Raw genomic sequence first — 19292 nt, forward strand, 5'->3', positions numbered from 1 at the left:
GGATTGTGCTATATATCTTTATTTTACAGGTTGCCCAGGTGGGGGGGATCTCCACACAGAACTGTGTCTATCAGTATAGGCCAGCATTCTGCCTATTGTTTCAACCATCTTACGTTCCTTCCTATCTCTATTGCCGGTTTCCTCGTTATTGATCTGTGTGACATTTTAACCGTACAGTTGATGCACTTTAATGAGATTCGATAACATTGGTGGTACCACTTTAGAATTGTATATATTTATCATTGTTGACTTCCGAGTACAAAGTGCGTTATTGTGATAGTGTACATACCTTTGAATATTAATTACATAAAGACTGTGTTTTCAGTAATACAGTGTGTGGACATTCCTTTGTGGGGGTTCGGGGACTACACTGTAATTAAGAACCAGCCTGCATCACCTCCTGAGAAGCTAGGCCTTGATTGCTCGACTACGTTACCAATAATAGAGAATCTTGGCTGGGGTCCTCTGTGCGTCTCCTCTACCATAGAGAGAGCGGAAGTACAGACACCCCCCCCCCCCAGTCTTTACACTGGTGGCAGCGGTGGGATGCTTATGGTTTTAAGAATCAGTGTATAACCGTGCCACTTACAAAATATCTGCACTTTATTAAATTAAGGTTTGGTTGTGTACAAAATAACTGCATTACAAACAATGGAGTCTATTGCAAATGGTAAATTGACTAGGATGAGTTTAGAGTCTCTCCAGAGTGCTTGTGAAGCCAAGGAGTTAGACTTTGTGGATAAGTCTAGGGCTGAGCTGATAGCTGCCCTGGTGGACTACCAGACCGATGGTGAAACTCTTGATGAGGGGGGGAATGCAACCAATGAGGACTCTGTCCCTGGTGGTTCTACTGAATCTGTTTCTGGGAATGCCACCATTCCTGCTGCCTCTGTTCCGAACCACAGCAATTCCTTGGAGCTTGAGTTAAGGATGAAATTGGCCTTTGAATATCGCAAGTTGGAAATAGATGCTGAGCTTAAGAAGGAGGAGTTGGCTCAACAAGTGGAGCTCAAGAATAGGGATCTTGAACTCAAGAACCAGGACACTGAATGTCAGAGAATCCAGCTAGAGAAAGCTAGAGTGGAGACTTCAGCGAAACCCAGTGAGAGTGACAGGTCCCCAGCCACCAAGTTTATGAAAGATTTGGTTGGTGTGTTTGTGGAGGGTTCGGATATCCTCCAATGGATTGAAGCATTTGAAATGGCTTGTGCAATTCATGATGTTGATAAAAGAGATTGGGCTAAGTGTTTGTTAAGCAGAGTGCCTCAGACTGGGTATGACTGTATTCTAAGTTGAGTGTGGAAGACAGGGGTCAGTATGAGTGTATGAAGTCTGCTTTAATTGCCAAGTTTGGCAAGACACCTACCCAATATCTTAAAAGGTTCAGGGATTTTAAGAAAAGAGAGAATGTGTCTTGGGTTGACTGGGTGAGTGCTGCGCACATGAACATGATGGGGTGGATTGATGGTTATAAGGTGAAAACTTTTGTCGAATTGTCCCACCTGTTTTTTTGAGCATTTTTCTGAAGCCTGTTCACCGGAGCTGCGTCAGTATGTTGCTGACCAGAACATTTTGTATCCCTTTAAGCTGGCTAGGCTGGCTGACAAGTGGGTCTCCCACCGGGTGTCCCATAAGGACTCCAGTGGAAAGGACAAGGACAAAGAAAAGGGGGCCTCTCAGAAAGCTGAGGAGTCCCAAAAGCAGTCACAGTCAGGTAAACCTAAACCCTCCTCTCCTAGGACCCAAACATCTAGTGGGGATAAGTCATCTGTGGGTGGGAATAAGAGTAGTGGTCCACCTGCTGCAAAGCAGGCTCCCAGTGGTTCCAGTACCGTACCCCGCTCTCCCGGCACTTGTTGGGATTGTGGGACTCTGGGTCACAAGAGGGGTGACTCCAAGTGTAAAGGTTAGGCACTCGGAGTACAGGCTGTCAGCTTGACCTACCCTTAACCCCATGTCTGAGGTGGAGGCCTCTGTCCTCCCCTCTTCTACAGGGATCACATTTGGTGCTCCTGTAGAGATTTCCTTAGTGTCCCTTGGGGCCTGGGACCAGTATGCGGAAGTACTGGCGACTATCCCACAGAACACCCGTAGATTTTTGAGAAGTGTCCTCCTGAATGGCCAGCCTTCTATGGGTTTGACAGACACTGGGGCAAGCATGACAGTGGTGGACTGGACCCTGGTCAAGCCAGAGGACTATGTAGGTGCTCCTCTGAGAACTACCAGGTTAGCTGGTGGGCCTCCCAAATTATCGCCTGTAGCCTTAGTCACACTCGTAATTGGAGACAAGACAGCAACGCTTCCTGTCCTGGTTCAGGACAATGTCCCTGCTAACATTCTGTTAGGTAATGATCTAGTAGAGTTGGGATTGATCGTGGATGGTCTTCCCATGATTGCTGCTGCGGTCACTAGGTCACAGGTGACCCCAGGTCTGGCTTCGAGTCAGGTACCCGAGCCAAAGGCGTGGCCTAAGGCAAGACGAAGGAAGAACAAGAAGGCCACCTCTGTGGAGGGAGCTCTTCTCTTCCTGCTGTTCCTACAGCACCCATTGGGATCCATGCTCCGGCGGGCTGGGTCCAGTGGTAAACCCCGTCTCAACTCCTGTGGGAGAAGAGCCAGAAGACTCTCCTGTGGGAGAGGTTCTCATCTTCAATGCTTGTTAGCTGAAGGGGGACCCTCCCGGGCAGACTTCTGTAAAGGACAGAGAGAGTGCCACTCTCTCGAGGGTCTGAGGAAACAGGCCCTGTCCCAGTCACAAGGAGAAGTGCCTAGGACATTCCGGATTTATTGGGAGGGTGAGCTCCTTGTTAGTGAGCCCACTAAGCCTGAACCTGGTGCCCTCAAGAGGTTGGTGGTACCCCAGGTTTACAGGCCCTTCCTACTGCAGTTGGCGCATGAGGTGCCCTTGGCTGGTCATCTTGGTACCAAGAAGACTAAGCAGAGGCTCTCTGCCCATTTCTACTGGCCCCGGATGGATCTGCCCAACTTGTCAGTTGTCTGGCAAGACTGGAGGCAGTGTCATTTCCCCACTGCAGCCATTGCCAATGGTTGGCACACCATTTGAGAGGGTGGGCATCGACATTGTCGGTCCCCTGGACCCTTCCACTTCAGGTGGACATCGGTTCATCCTGGTTTTGGTAGATCATGCCACCAGGTACCCTGAGGCTATACCCCTTCGGACTGTAACTGCCAAGGTGGTTGCCAGGGCTCTCCTGGGCATTTTCACCCGTGTTGGATTCCCCAAGGAGGTTGTCTCTGACAGAGGATCCAACTTCATGTCTAGTTACATGAAGACCATGTGGAAAGAGTGCGGAGTAACCTATACGTTCTCCACCTCTTACCATCCCCAGACCAATGGTCTGGTTGAGAGATTTAATAAAACTCTCAAGGGCATGATAGGTGCTTTGGAAGAGCCCCTAAGGAGGAAATGGGATCTCCTCCTGCCATGCCTGCTGTTTGCTTACAGAGAGGTACCTCAAGAGGGTGCTGGTTTCAGCCTCTTTGAGTTACTCTTTGGACATCCCGTGAGGGGGCCCTTTGCCTTGATCAGAGAAGGTTTGGAAGCCACCCCTCCAGGTCCCGCCAAGCAAGTGGTGGACTATGTGTTAGGCCTCAGACGGAAGATGAAACAGATGATGGGTCAGGCAACAGCGAATCTCAAGGCCAGCCAGGAATTGAACAAATACTGGCATGACCTTAAAGCATCGCAAGTGGATTGGACTCTGGGACAGGAGGTCCTCGTGATGGAGCCTACCGATCCTCGGGCATTGGCAGATAAATGGACTGGACCCTTCAGGATAATCTCCAAGATGGGCGAGGTCAATTATTTGGTTGACATGGGAGTCCCGGGGTTAGCCCCTCAGGTATTCCATGTTAATCGGCTCAAGCCTTTCCAGCAGGAGTCTCATGTCTCTTGCTAGCTTCAGAGCAAGAAGAGGATGAGAGCGAGCCCCTTCCTGATTTTCTGTATAGCAACCCTCAGGATGGCTCAGTGGAGGGAGTGCATCTCTCTCCAGATTTGACAACAGAGCAGCAGAGGGCCTGCCGGACTTTGCTCCAGCAGTATGCCTCTCTGTTGTCGCTGACGCCAGGCCTTACACCTTGGTGTAAGCACGAGATTGACACTGGTGACAGCGTGCCTGTCAAAAGCAGGAGCTACCGTATGTCAGACACTGTTAAGAACCACATCCAGGCTGAGGTCGCCAAGATGTTGGATCTGGGTGTTATTGAACCCTCAACCAGTCCCTGGTCCAGTCCCGTGCCTTGTCCCCAAGGCAAGTTGCCAGGCAGGTACCAAGGATTGGAGGTTCCGTGTGGACTACCGAGGAGTCAATGCCGTCACCAAAACTGACGCGCACCCATTGCCCCGGGCTGATGAGCTTGTGGACACCATAGGTGCTGCCAAATTTGTGAGCACCTTTGACCTCACCTCAGGCTATTGGCAAATAGCTCTGACGGACCATGCCAAGGAAAAGATGGCGTTCTCAACACCAGAGGGACTCTACGAGTTTAGGGTCATGCCTTTTGGGTTGAAGAATGCCCCGCCACCTTCCAGAGATTGGTCAATCATGCTCTCAGTGGGCTGGAAGCCTTTTGTGTGGCTTATTTAGACGACATTGCCGTCTACAGTTCCACTTGGGAAGAGCATTTGACACATCTGGGTAAGGTGTTGCAGGCCTTGAAAAGGGCTAACCTCACTATCAAGGCCACCAAGTGCCAGATAGCTCAGGGGAAAGTCACATATCTTGGTCATGAGGTAGGAGGGGGTCAAATCCAACCTCTCCCCAGTAAGGTACAGGATGTACAGGACTGGGAGACTCCCACTACTCAAACCCAGGTGAGAGCCTTTTTGGGCCTCTCTGGGTATTATCACAATTTCATGGCTGACTATGGAACCATAGCTGCACCACTGACAGCTCTGACTTCCCCCAAACAACATAGGAAGGTTAATTGGACAGAAGACTGTCAGATGGCCTTTGATGGCTTGAAAGAAAGTCTGTGTAGGGCACCTGTGTTGTGTGCACCTGACTACAGCCGACCCTTTATCGTCCAGACGGATGCCTGCGACACCGGAATTGGAGCTGTCTTGTCCCAGTTAGATGACAAAGGGAGGGAACATCCTATCATCTTCATCAGTAGACAACTCAAGGGTAGAAAACTTTGGTGGGCTACTGTTGAGGAGTGTTTCAGTATAATTTGGAGCCTTGGGCGTTTTAGGCCCTACCTTACGGGGTCTACCTTCAAGGTCCAAACAGATCATAAGCCCCTGAAGTGGCTTATGCAGATGAAGGGTGAAAATCCGAAACTGCTCAGGTGGTCCATTAGCCTGCAAGGGCTAGACTTCACCATAGAGCACAGACCAGGGAAGAGTCACGATAATGCAGATGGCCTTTCCAGAAGGTATGTTGACCGTCTGGATGAGGGTGTCTATCCCGTGGGAGATTAGGCACCCTCCACCTCAGTCTGGGGGGGGCGACTGAGATGCTGGAAATGCATCGGAGGGACAGGGCCTCCGTATCCTCGTCCTTTAATGCCTTTTTATCGTGTGTTCTGTCATATTTTCCGCACAGGAGTTCATGTGGGACTCTTGGCAGTGCAGCGCTCTCTCTTTTGGTTTGGTGAACAGACCCGTGGGATACCCTTAAGGCACCCTTGGGTGGGGGTACAACCCTGTGCCCCTAGTGTATGTTTTTGGGCACCTGTGGGTGGCCCGCAGAGCAGGGTATGGGCTGGTGGCAGCTCCATGCTGAATTTGACAGGTGCGCTGAGCATCCTCTATTTTGGGATACCCAGGCCCTGCCATTGGAATCAGTTGATTCCTGATGGAAAACAAGATGGCCCCTGTGGCCTCTTGCTTTCTATTACCCATTACCTTGTTTTCCCAAAGTCCTGGGAAGCCCCGACTCTGTCCCTTCCCCCTGACTGGCTATTGGGTGGAAGTTCCATATATGGTGTTGTTGCGAAGTCCAGTCCAGACTGACTGGAGCCTTCCCAGTGACTGTATGTTGTGGGTACGCCCTGTGGGTGGGACCTGGGTGAATGGCGTGTGTGACCAATATGCACTTCTTGTTGTGGCTGTCTGGTTTCTGGTATGAGAGACAAAGACTGAGACAGCCCTGCCTGAAACTGGCCTGAATGCAGTGCGTAGTGTTGAATGGCTGGGTACTTGTCCCAATCCACATTCCTTGTTGTGAGTGTCTGAGAGGGAGGAGGATGGCCTGAATGCACTGTGTGCCTGATTGGCTGACTGACTGCATGAATGCCCTTCTGTATGATTGGCTCCTGAGAGTGACCCAGCAGTGTGGATGAGAGACAAGATAGTATATCTGGGGACCTCTCACCACTGGAAATTGTTCAGAAGCTGTGTCTACACTTTAAGAGTAACTGGAACTCCTGATCCTCCACGCCCAGCTGGAAGACGAAGACTTGCTGTTGCATTTGCTTCGACCTGATCTGAAAGCTGCCGAACTCGTCAAGAACTGATCCGAGAGAGGACCTGGTAAGGCACCCTCTTCCCGTGCTCCGAGGGACCATCGAGCACCGGTAAACTTTGCTGAAGCTCCCTGGAGGTCAGACCCTTGAAAGGCTGCCGAGACGGGACTGCTAAGGAGAACGAAGCAAAGCACACGGACTTTGCCGCTGTCGAAGTCTATTGCCGTCGACCAGGGTTCGCAGGTTTGTGTAACCGCTGGAGGCCCGTCGAAGTTGTGTTGCCCAGCCGTGGGGACCACTTGACACCGTGCCACCGACGACCGGAGCCGCCCGCTCCTTTGCCTAAGAACATTTTTAATCCAAGGACTCCCTTGTCCGCAACGTCGACCGCTTTGTCCCGCCGGAGAAAGTCGAGGACGACCAAAGCGCCAAGGAGAATCCACTGGTGGGTTTCCCGCCACCTGAAGGCCACAAAGACTTCGACTTCTCGACGCCCTTGTTGGGCCACAGCTCTCCTGATACTCTTTGCGGTCCTGAACAATCCGGCCGAGGTGCCCCGCACACCTCATCCTCGCAGGACGTCGCTGACGAGCACCACCTGGATCGACATCGGGGTCTCGGCACCCTTAAACTTCTCATTGCCGCCGTCGACAACAAGTTCACCATCTTCGACGCCTCTCGACGATCCATGGCTCCCGCTTTAAAGGGAGTCACTCAAGAAGGATCCTTCGACGCCTCTTCGAAGAACTCTACTCCATCAGGTACATTGGGGGGGGGGTAAAACCTTAATAGGAGGAAATAAGGCTATTGAACAATATATGTACTGGCCTTGTGATATATATCTTTATTTTACAGGTTGCCAAGGTGGGGGGGGGATCTCCACACAGAACTGTGTCTATCGGTATAGGCCAGCATTCTGCCTATTGTTTCAACCATCTTACGTTCCTTCCCATCTCTATTGCTGGTTTCCTCGTTATTGATCTGTGCGACATTTTAACCGTACAGTTGATGCACTTTAATGAGATTCGATAACATTGGTGGTGCCACTTTAGAATTGTATATATTTATCATTGTTGACTTCCGAGTACAAAGTGTGTTATTGTGATAATGTACATACCTTTGAATATTAATTATAAAAAGACTGTTTTCAGTAATACAGTGTGTGGACATTCCTTTGTGGGGGTTCGGGGACTACACTGTACTTAAGAACCAGCCTGCATCACCTCCTGAAAAGCTAGGCCTTGATTGCTCGACTACGTTACCAATAATAGAGAATCTTGGCTGGGGTCCTCTGTGCCTCTCCTCTACCATATAGAGAGCGGAGGTACAGACACCCCCCTCCAGTCTTTACACTCGGGGCCCAGAGTTTCCCTGACACTGCAGAGGGAATTCTCTTTTCAACCCATCGATAAGACCCCCATGAGAGCCCCGGCGGAAAAAGAGGGAGGGGGCCGGTGGCCATTACGGACACGGACACAGCCTCTGAAGAGGAGCTGGCTGGAGTCGTGAAGATCCTGAGCAAAAAGTTCGAGGAGGTCCGGTCCCACGGGAGGGATCCCGACGAGGCGGACGAAGAGAGCGTCGGTGGTGTCGACGAGGTCCCCGTGGAGGCGGAGGATTCCACTCCCCAACCGTCGCAGCCGGTGCCTGGACCACAGGACAACTCGGGAGCGATCTTGATGGCGATCCAGGCCTTATGTATGGAGATAAGGACGAGGTTGCCCTTACCCCCAACGGATGATCCAGCGGAGACTGACCCTTCGGGGAGCCCTCCAAGCAAGCAGAGGAGAGTTCATCCCCCCCTGCCCTTCTAGCCTTCGTGGCCCTCACAGCCTTCATCTCCTTCCCCGGATCCTAGGGGGGACACGGGAACAGAGACTGCCACGATGGGGACGGATGACGACAGTGGTGACGACGGGATGGGCCTTCCATCACCACCTCCTCGGGCCTCCCCAGGGCATCCGAGCTCTTCCAGCTCTGCCCCGAAGAACAGAAGAAGGAAGGCTTCCTCTATCAACGCCGTGAGGCCAAGAGGAAGACGGTCCTCACGGTCCCGTTACTTGATGACATCTGGGATGTGGGACTGTCGCTCATGAAGAACCCGTCCACGACCCCTGCCAAGAGAGATTGCTATGAGAAGAAGTACCGGGTCCCGGATTCCGCCCCCTTGTGCCTTAGGGCGCAGCCGACCCCGGATTCAGTCGTCTCGGCGGTGGCCAAGAAGAAAGCTGTGGGGGCGACGGCTTCAACTTCAACCTCCCCGCCAGACGGCGAGGGGAAGAAACTGGACACCATGGGATGACGGGTCATCTCATCGGCGGCTGCGACGATGATTAAAACGGCCAATGCCCTTGCGATTGTGGCCCGCTACGACAGGGACCTGTGGTTTAAGATTGCTCCTCTGCTGGACTTCCTTCCGGATGACAAGAGGGCTGAGGCCCTGGAGATACTGCAGGAAGGCGAGGTGGCGCCGGACCACGCCATAACAGTGGCCACGGACATTGCTGACACCGGTTTCCGCCAGTTGGGCAACAGCATTTGCCTTCAACGGCGCGGTTAGCTCAAGGCAACCGATTTCCGCCAGGACGTGCAAACCAGAGTTTTGGACATGCCCTTCGACGGGAACAACCTGTTTGGCAAGACAGTGGACGAGTCACTGCAGGACATCAAGGCCGGCACGGAGACGGCTCGGGCCTTGGGAGTTTTGCAGCAACGACGGCCGCCCTTTCGGAGCTCCGGAGGCAAGCAAGGTGCCTCCAATGGATTTGGCGGTGGCTCCTCAACATACCGTCAGGCGGCCCGCTCCTCGTAGCAGGAGGCCTACAGAGGAAGTGGCAAGTCAAGAGGATCTTGTCGTCGTCGCCAAGGAGGCCAAGGCGGCAAGGCCGCTGCCAAGCAGGACTGAACCGGCCGTAGCGTCGGGCCCCCACCTGAGCACCCTGGTGGGAGGCCAGCTGGCGAAGTTCATCAGCGTGTGTGAGTCCATCTCCACCGACCATTGGGTGCTGAATGCCCTGGTCCGCGAACACACTCTCGAGTTTCTAAAAAAAAAAGTGCCTCTGCATTCCTCCCGTGGCCAGGAAGGAAAACTACGTCCCTCAACTGCTGCTGGAAGTAAGGGCGATGCTAAAGAAAGGAGCCATCGAGCTCGTCCCAAAGAGGCTCCGGGGCTCCAGAGTGTACTCACGATACTTCCTCGTAAGAAAGAAGACCGGCGGTTTGCGACCCATCCTGGACCTTCATCATTTAAACAAGTACATTAAGGCCCAGAAATTCCCAATGGTCACCCTCCAGCACGTGCTGGGGCAGCTGGAGGAAGGCGACTTCCTATCGTCGCTGGACTTGGAGGATGCCTACTTTCACATCCCCATTCTAAAAGGACATCAAAAGTTTCTCAGATTCATAGTCCAAGGGCGGCACTACCAGTTCAAGGCCCTTCCTTTGGATTGAAGTCGGCGCCCGGGGTATTTACCAAGCACCAGTGGCGGTGCGGCTGCGCCTGCACGTGATCCACGACCCCGACCGGGACGATTGGCTCATCCGAGCAAGGACAAGAGAACTCGCCGTCGGACACACAGCAAAGACCGTCCAACTGCTCACGGATCTGGGATTTTCCATCAACTTCTAAAAATCCCACTTGGTTCCGTCACAGGCCGCACTGTTTCTGGGAGCCAAGCTCGACACAGTGGCGTGACTGGCCTCTCCGTCGGAGGAAAGGACGAAGGCCATCCTGGGCAAGGTGCAGCGGCTGTTGGCCATGGACGTGGCCAGGGTGAGGTCCATCAAGTCCCTTCTTGGCATGATGTCCTCATGCATCTACCGATTGCGCCTGTGCAGGCTGCAGATGCGTCCACTGCAAGAGTTCCTTGACGCCTGTTGGATGCAAGCGACCGGCAGCTTCGAAGACAGGATCTCGCTCAACGAGATCTTCCGCCAAGCGATCCGGTGGTGGGGCACTCGCGCGCATCTGGCGGCGGGTACGGACTTCCAGACCCCGGTACATCAGGAGACCGTGACGATGGACGCCTCCCTGGAGGGATGGGGAGCGCACACCGGAGATCTCCACGCAAGAGGATTTTGGCTCCCGGAGGAGAGGTCACTACACATCAACTTCCTGGAGCTCTGAGCCGTGTTCTGGGCCCTCAGGTCGTTCCTCCCGTCCCTCAAGGGCAAGATGGTGAGGATCTTCACTGACAACACCACCACGATGTTCTACATCCGGAAGCAGGGAGGCACCAGATCCCCAGCCCTATTCCAAGGAGGCCCAGGATCTGTGGCACTGGGCCGTCGCCCAGGGGATGTTTCTGGTACCCTTCCATCTGGCAGGAATAAAGAACACCATTGCCGACTCACTCAGCAGGGAGCTGCGCTCGTGCCACGAGTGGGAACTGCAGCAGGATCAAGTGGATCTGCTATTCCAACGATGGGGCAATCCCCAGATCGACCTATTCGCGACGGCGACCAACACCAAGTGCCGGAGGTTCGCCAGCAGGTTTCCCCAGCCAGGGAGCATGGGCGATGCCTTCTCATTCCCCTGGGATGGCCTGTTCCTGTATGCGTTCCCGCCGTTGCCGTTGCTGCTGCGACTCATCACCCAACTCAGACGGTCCCGGTGCAGGATGATCCTCGTCGCACCAGCGTGGCCGAGAGAGATCTGGTTCCCGGACCTTCTGGACATCTCAGCTTCCCCCCCCAGTCAAACTGCTGACGGACGCGGATCTCCTCTCCAGAGAAGGAGGTGCCATCCTCCACCACGACCCGGGGTCGCTGACTTGCAGGCCTGGCTCCTGGAGCACTAGAGTTTGGAGGGTACGATATCCCGGCGGACTGCAAGGAGGTGCTTGCAAAGGCCAGGGCGTCCTCAACTCTCAAGTGCAATGGACACAAATGGAAGAGGTTTTCTGTCTGGTGCCACGCACAGAAGATTAACCCTCTGCGGATTACGGCCCCTCAAGTGCTGCCGTACTTGCTATCGCTGGTCAAGGTGGGGCTGGACCATGCCTCCATCAAGATCCATCTGGCTGCTATCTCATGCTACACCAGAACTCCAGGGCGCTCATCCCTGTGGTCCCATCACCTGGTGAAGGAATTCATGAAGGGACTGTTCCGATCGTTCCCGCCGGTGAAGGCTCCGGCCCCGGCGTGGGAGCTCAACGTGCTGCTGACCAGGCTCATGGGGCCGCCATTCGAGCCTCTGCATTCGGCACCGTTGAAGTTTCTGTCGTGGAAAACAGCGTTTCTTGTGGCCATCACCTGCGCACGACTAGTGGGAGAGATCCAAGCCCCTCCTTCATGCCCAAGGTTCCGTCGGACTTCCATCTCAACGAGCCCTTGGTGTTACCTGTTTTCTTCCCATCGCCTTTGTCGCCGGCCGAGAGGACTTTGCACTCGCTGGATGTAGCTAGAGCACTGAAGTTCTACGTGGACCGCATGAAGAGTTTTCGGAAGACTTCACAGCTGTTTGTGAACTTTGGACCTGTGAACCAAGGGAAGGCCCTCTCGAAGGGTTCCATTTCCAGATGGCTCTCCGGCTGCATCATGCACTGTCACCGGTTGGCAAACCGACCGTTGCCCGGCCGTCCGAGAGCCCATTCGACCAGAGCGATCGCTGCTACCACAGCGTTCCTGTCTGGTGTGCCCCTGCTGGACATCTGCAGGGCTGCTATGTGGAGGTCAACGCACACCTCCACGAAATTCTACTGTGTCAACCGGGATTCCAGGGAGAAGTCCAGAGTTGGCCAGGCAGTGCTGTGCAACCTGTTCGCCTGAAGGTGGGCCTGGTGAGGAGGTAAGAGATGCTTAATGTTGAGTTGAGGAAATACTTAATGTTGAGCCTTGCCACCTCCCGTGGTTGTGCATGTGTGTACTGCTATGTATTCTTGTATTCATGAGCATGTGAATCCATGCCAGACCCCATGCTGGAGAAGGAACACGTTACTTACCTATAACTGTTGTTCTCCAGCATGGGTCTGGCATGGATTCACATGCAAACCCTCCCTACAACCCCTCTGCGGCTCTTCACTTGGCCCTACTGCCACTTTGCATGCTACCAAATCTGAGGATGGCTGCCAGAGGAGGGGCTTAGGTAGAGGGCAGTATGACCCAGAGGCCAGTTTTTGGTTATTAGGAGAAAGACAGTTCAGAAACGAAACAAACTGTTTTTTTCTTTACCGAGGATTCCCAGCCTGACGACGGGGAATATTCATGAGCATGTGAATCCATGCCAGACCCATGCTGGAGAACAACAGTTACAGGTAAGTAACTTGTTCCTTAATTAACATATCAGACTATAGACAAGACGGCATCAGTGCACACAATATGTTGTTCACAGTGTGGAATTCAATATAATCACACACCACCCCTGTGGGGACTTCAACAACAAAATCACAGAAAAACAAATAAGTCACATTTTGATTGGTTTGTTACAAAAGTGATCAATGCTTAAACTGAATCTGGAATTGTGTTGTGCAGTGAGGGAAGACTTACGTTGAGTTTTGATTATATACAAATCTATATACACACAAAATGCAATTGAATTTGTGTATACATGGCTCCCATGAATCTGCTGTCTGCTGTCTAAGCATTTAGGGCATCCAATTTATGAAGTGTGTTTAAATTCCTGCACGTGTTGATGACTGCAATACCACATCAAACCTACGGGGGCAGACCTGAGAAAAAAAAAAATCAACACACCGAAATAAACACAGGCCCCCACAAGGCAATTTTCTCAAAAGGTATAAAGATTGGCACAGATGACTTTTAAGTTGTTTTAAGTCATTTGGAAGGCATTACCATGTGGGGACTTGGGTTTAGGTCCCCCACACAGTGAAATCAAGTCCCCACAAGAATATTTAAAACAAAAACAAACAAACAAACAAACAAACAAACACACACACTATCCACTCCACTACCCATATCTATGTTAATTGTTTACATTAGTGTCTTACATTCCTGTGTTTAAAGATTGATTACCATAGTTTAGGATGATGGGGTGGCACCTGGGGTGGCCAATTAGGTTTCAGGGGTAGCATGTGCCACCCCAGGCCACTCCCTGGACACACTACTGCAGCAAGGGAAAGATGTGTGATTGTATTGTTCACATCCAAGCAAAAACCACATTAGACTTCCCATACGTATGTAGAGTACACAGTACAGTAAAGCACCCACCCCCTCTACAGTACATTGTATACCATCCCACAGCACTCACTCAATACTTATGCGTAATTATCCTATTCTATGGGCACACTTTCATTCAGGTGTGATAGTAAATGGCGGACCGGTTGAGGGAAATTTGATACATATGTCCAGTCCCTAGTTGTGTGTCCCTTTGTTCAAGATGGAAAATTATACGTTGTACAACTTATCATTATAATTTTGTTTGAACTGTAGGTCATTATAGGACAGACAGTTTAGGGCACTAAAAATAGCATTAGAGCAGTGTTTCCAACTGTGCTCTCCGGCTGCTCCCTTTAAGTCAAGTGCTCCAAGAGAAGTGCTCAAATAGAGATACGCTTAGGGACAGCACGGTACATCACCATATGGTACTTTGCCCCATCTTGTGGCTGGCATTCAGTGACTGCTCTGCAGGACAATACATAGTGTGCCATGTTGGGTATGGCCTAAAATCTGCACATGGGTAGTTCAGTTAGTTTGTCTTTAAACACGACAATGGGGATCAAAATACATACATTTGTCCGAGGCTGCTTGCTGAGACAAAGAGTCTTGCATTGCAGCAAAGGGTGCATGAAATGTCCGACAATATTCTGAATGTTGATGACAAATACTCTAGGTTGGATTCAATTGGTGTCTATAAACTGATGGTTGCTCCCAGCTATTGGAATAGTCTTACCTCTGGTGATACATGTGTGGGTGAAATGTCTTAGTTTTAGATGGTGTCAAACCCCAGCATGGCTGAGAACCAAGTTTCTAGGGGATGGGACAGCACCAAACACAGAAAGCCCTCAGGTAGGGCATTGATTTTATGGAGACTTTGGTAATTTGTGGATATCCCTATCTCCTTCACAGAGATTGTAGGGCCAGCTAGTATACATTATTTGAGGTTGCAGACTGACCTTAAGGAAAATCTAGAGATTTCTGAAAATGCCTATGTCTTTAAAGTCCAGTATGGGCATACCATGTGAGTAAGTCATAGTTCTACCTCTCTTCAATAAGAAGGGGCATGTTCCAAAGTATGACCAGTCGACATGTGTAGCCTCAGACGTACCGCCCTATCAAGGAGCCTTCGGATTGATTGGTCAGTAAGTCTGCCAAGCTTTATAGGTGTTGTTGTCTTAGTGTACCAAAAGCTTCTCACATTGTTATACATGTTTTTTTCTGTTGGGAATGTGTTGGGGTTCATTTACTTATGATTTCCCATATGTAATACTCATTCGTTTTCTTGTATTAATACACAATATGAGATTTTTGTTATAAACTTGTTTGCCTGTTCTGTTGTATAACCAGGGTCGCCCTGATCAATTGTTTGTATATAGTTCGAAGTAGCTGGAGAGATCAGGGAATAGCCAGGTGCCCCTCTTTTTCTACGTACCTGGGAAAACTTCACAGATTGAGCACCAGGCACAAGACGGTGTGATAGAGCTCCCATTTTCAGACACACAGTGCTAACTAGTGGACAGAAGTGGAACTATAATTGACTCCGGTTTCAAAGTGAAAATAAGGGAACTCATTATTTATGCCCAAATAATGGTCATACTTATAGAACCACCAGCAGGAATCTCGCAAATGGTACTGGCTATGTCAAAGCCAATAGGCCTGATGTTACATTAGAAGAAAAATACAAAAGCCCCATAGAGGTAGCAACATTAGGACTAGCAATGATGATGAGAAACACAACAATACTGACCAGGAATTAATTGAAAGACATAAAATCAGAAATTTAGACCCATGCTATACAGAATCAGCAGAAGATGAGAGGTGTAGGGCAGAATGCACAAATAAAAAATCATCAAAAAAAACATAGATCCCGCAAAAATCATTAAATCTCTAAGAAGCCTGGTAAAGATGTTTTCAAAATCAGATATGGGTGCAAGCATTGAAGAGCATGCATATAGAACTCTATATATTCATGGAGATGATACCTTCATCAAATTCTTCAGTTGGACTATTGCAGAGAACCAAGCAGCATTCTTAGCTAGTCTCTCAGAAGAAAACACCAGAAATCGGTATGCTTACAAAAACGAACTGCACAGACATTTCAAACCACACTGTTTGGTTCAGTAAGCAAAACGTTTTGCCTATTCTGTGGTTTGTGAAACAAATGAATCCCCTCGTGAATTCATACAGACTCTGGCGCACGTTTTCATGCATAGATTCGAACCTGGATATTGAATTGTTATATTTCCGTAATTCATTCTTCTACTAACTCCGAGCGAGAGTCCTAGCACAACATGCTAGAGATTACCATGATAACCATCCAATAAAATGGATAGCCGAACAAACATCTTGAGTATGGGAGGTGATTGCAAAACCTCAAACTGCGAGTAACAATATTAATAACATATAAGAAAAGAAAAATAACAAATCTAGCCTCAGCACCAAAGTTCGAGAGGTAAAAACCAGTAAAAACCTAGCATTAGAAGCTAACAAAAGCAATACTCCGAGAGATCAACAGAATGAATTGTCAAATCAAAAGAAATATTTGGTCTTCCACGGCTACATTTTAGAGCATTGATTCAACACAACCTAATTATATCAGTGCCCAATTTAAAGGCTTTGGGTTTCGTTATAGCCCCATTGAAAAAAGAAAATATCAAAGGAAGGCTTCATTTCATGACCAAGAGATCTAAATTCAAGGCCCAGATTAGAGATACTTCCAGTGTCTCCAGAAAGATTCAATTACTCTGACATGAGATACCTAAACAGGTTGCCAGATACAAATATCACACAAAGAGGAGAAATTCAAGAAATTGCAATGCCAAGCACAATATAGGCCCACAGACATATGCTGGAGCAGTTGCTCAGAATCAATTTGAACCAAGATTGGTACCAAGATCTTGGGGAGAATGTAAATTATCAACATTTCCCCAAGCAGAATCGAGGAGATTATAATAGAGTTCCAAATAGCAATTTCACCTAGTATAGACCCAGATTTCAGAGATATGAACAAAGTGACGATCAGGGATAGCAAAAGTTGGAAAGCCAGCAGGGGGAGGGGGATTGCTGACCAAACAAATTGGGAAGTTATAATGCAGCACACAAAACAATGCACCTACTGTGTTAACAGGTGAATATGTTTTAAATTCAAACCAGAACTCAAGTGACTAGTGAAAGGAACTCTTGAACAAGACCAAACAAATCTTCAGAGAAACCAACCCAGTGTTATTCCCATTGATGCATTTAGATCTGGCATTATTGAAAGTCATGACCATAAGGGGGGATACCCCTGAACATAATAATGATGTAAAAATAGGAAGACAAAAGAAAAATGACTTATGTTCAATCCACCGTTCTTTTGCTTGTGAAATGGTCTTCCTCGTATAGTACTTGCCACACGGGCATCTGATGGTGTAAATGACGTTCTTGGATTCGCAGGTGGCAAAACTCTTTAGCAAGATCTCTTTTCCAGTGTTAGGATGCCTGATATGGTCTCCTTTTATAATGTTCAAACAGTGCTGGCAATGTAGACACGGAAATGTCCCATGCTTTTGTTTGGTCAGATTCCTCTGGGTTGATTTTTTCGGTTTTTCAGCATTAATCAAAGTGTCACGAACATAGGCGATTCAGGTTTGGGTAGGATTTTATTAGGTTCCAGTTTTTGTTGATAATTTTTTTGATCTGAAAGCTCTGTCCTGAATATTTCAATGTGTAGATCAAGTTAGATTTTTCCTGAGTGGTCTGCTTCGTCAATAGATTTTCACGTGAGTGGATCTCTGTCCTATGTATTGCTTTAGTTACGACCTCTTCCGGGAAGCCTCTATCTAGGAATCTAGATCTCAGGCTCAAATTCTGTTTGCAGATATTCTGCATTGCAGGTGATGCGTTTCACACGTAGAATCTGGCTAAACGGCAGGTTATCTTTCAAATGTCTTGGATGAAAGCTGTTGAAATGTATATAACTATTCACATCAGTAGGTTTTCTAAAGATGGATGTAGTAAGTTCAGTGTTATTCCATTCTACACATACATCTAGGAAGTTGACCTTAGCTTTGCCAATTTCAATGGTAAATTTAATGTGTGTGGCATTGGTTGATGTACTTACCTGGTATAAATAAATGGTGCCTTTTCCAAATGGCGTCAGGCATCCATTCAGGATTACCTATCGCGGCATGCAGTGCAGCACTTTGACCGTTATGAAGTAAGTTCCGTTATCGTTTTTAGCTTCACTTTTTTAACTTGCCCCAACTTGCTTTTATGTTGCATTACAAGCATGACCTACCTGACACTGTTCAGGATTGGGCAAACCATGAGCACTACCTTGACTCTGGTATAATAAGCCTTCCCTCCCCTTTACATTTTTTTCTCTACCAGATTCTTCATAATATTGGACACTTACAATATTGGAATACCACGCATGAGGAATATGGGCATCTTTCCCAGCATACTAATCATCTTTTTTGGCTCCGGCTCTCAAACCGCTGTACGTTTCCTATAACTTCTATTCGGGTACACAGGAAATTGTTAGATTACTGTCCCCATATTCATTTCCCTACTCTGGTTTACTTACACAGGTCATTGTCTCTGGCATTGGTTCTGTAAGTGGCATTCTATCCTAACAAGACTCATAATAGTCACAGTGAATTGAAATTTCCAACATGGAGTGACTGATAGCCGCTCGAATTATCCACTAAGAAAATATAGGATCACAAGGTTAGATACTTTGCATATTATTTCTTTTCTATGAACGTCCCCTGTACTGTGTTAGGTATCAATGCATAGGAAATGAGATAATTGAGTTGACTAAACATAAAGAGTTATCTCTTGAGTACACGTGAACTGTTTAGTTTTGACTTAGTGATGGTTCTATTTGAGTTTTGTTTATGTTGCTCTAAGGTTCCAGAAATAGATAAAAGACTAGAATAACCCTGTCTAAAAGAGTAATTAGCATTATCTAACTATTTAGTCCAGATTTTGTGGATATTATTTTTTGAATTGGAACTATCTGTATTTGTTAATCCTAACGGAATATTGTATATACTTCTTTCCTAGAAATTCAAATGCCCCTGATGAAGAGCGTGAATCACTCGAAACGCATTGGGCCCCCCTTGGTATCATCATCATGAATAAAATGAAGATTTTTCTTGTGATAAATATCTGACTGAACTAGCATTTTTTTAAAATTGTTTGATTACCATTATATGTATATTATATATTACTGACCATGTTGAACGACTAACCATTTAAATATTACAGAAGTTGATATTAAGACAGGAAAGGATAAACTCAAACATCCAGTTTTGGTAATGCCTATACAAGAGACGCCAGTACTGATGGAAAATTATTTGCTAAGTAGACTGTCACCATTAAGTGTTGGAGTAAACGGAGTGTTGTGGTTGCTAGCCCGCAGACGTCTGAAGTTGTAGAAAGTGAAATACCAGGAAAGAAGTTCACGGGAGTGCCACCCAGTGGCAAGGTCCAATATGCAGTCGAGGTATATCTTTAGAATGGACAGGTGCCAGACATCACCATTATATTGGTACACAAGTCAGAAACAGAAGACAGGAAACCAGATCAACCTTTTAAGGTCCATTTGGATCCAAAACAAAAATGAAGGACTCGGCACAGAGTCTTGTGTGTCTTTGAGAGAGGAGAAGTGTTTACTGTGCTTCCCACGAGTTGCTAGTCTGTTTACTAGCTTACTGCCTGGAGGAATGGCTGCAGCTCTAAAGACCCATTCATTCCAC

The 19292-nt window shown here is 48.6% G+C and overlaps 1 long non-coding RNA gene across 1 annotated transcript in view; it reads left to right on the forward strand.

Annotated features, from left to right (window-relative positions):
* LOC138569475 (uncharacterized) overlaps positions 1 to 18699 on the forward strand; it is a 217849-nt gene extending 199150 nt beyond the window's left edge. Inside the window, exon 2 of the long non-coding RNA XR_011303247.1 lies at positions 18598 to 18699. This is a non-coding gene — a long non-coding RNA (uncharacterized lncRNA). The remainder of the gene's footprint in view (positions 1 to 18597) is intronic.
* The last annotated feature ends 593 nt before the right edge of the window (positions 18700 to 19292 follow it).

Source organism: Ambystoma mexicanum, chromosome 2q (genome assembly GCF_040938575.1).
Source record: "Ambystoma mexicanum isolate Mex_15411 chromosome 2q, UKY_AmexF1_1, whole genome shotgun sequence".
NCBI lineage: Eukaryota > Metazoa > Chordata > Amphibia > Caudata > Ambystomatidae > Ambystoma > Ambystoma mexicanum.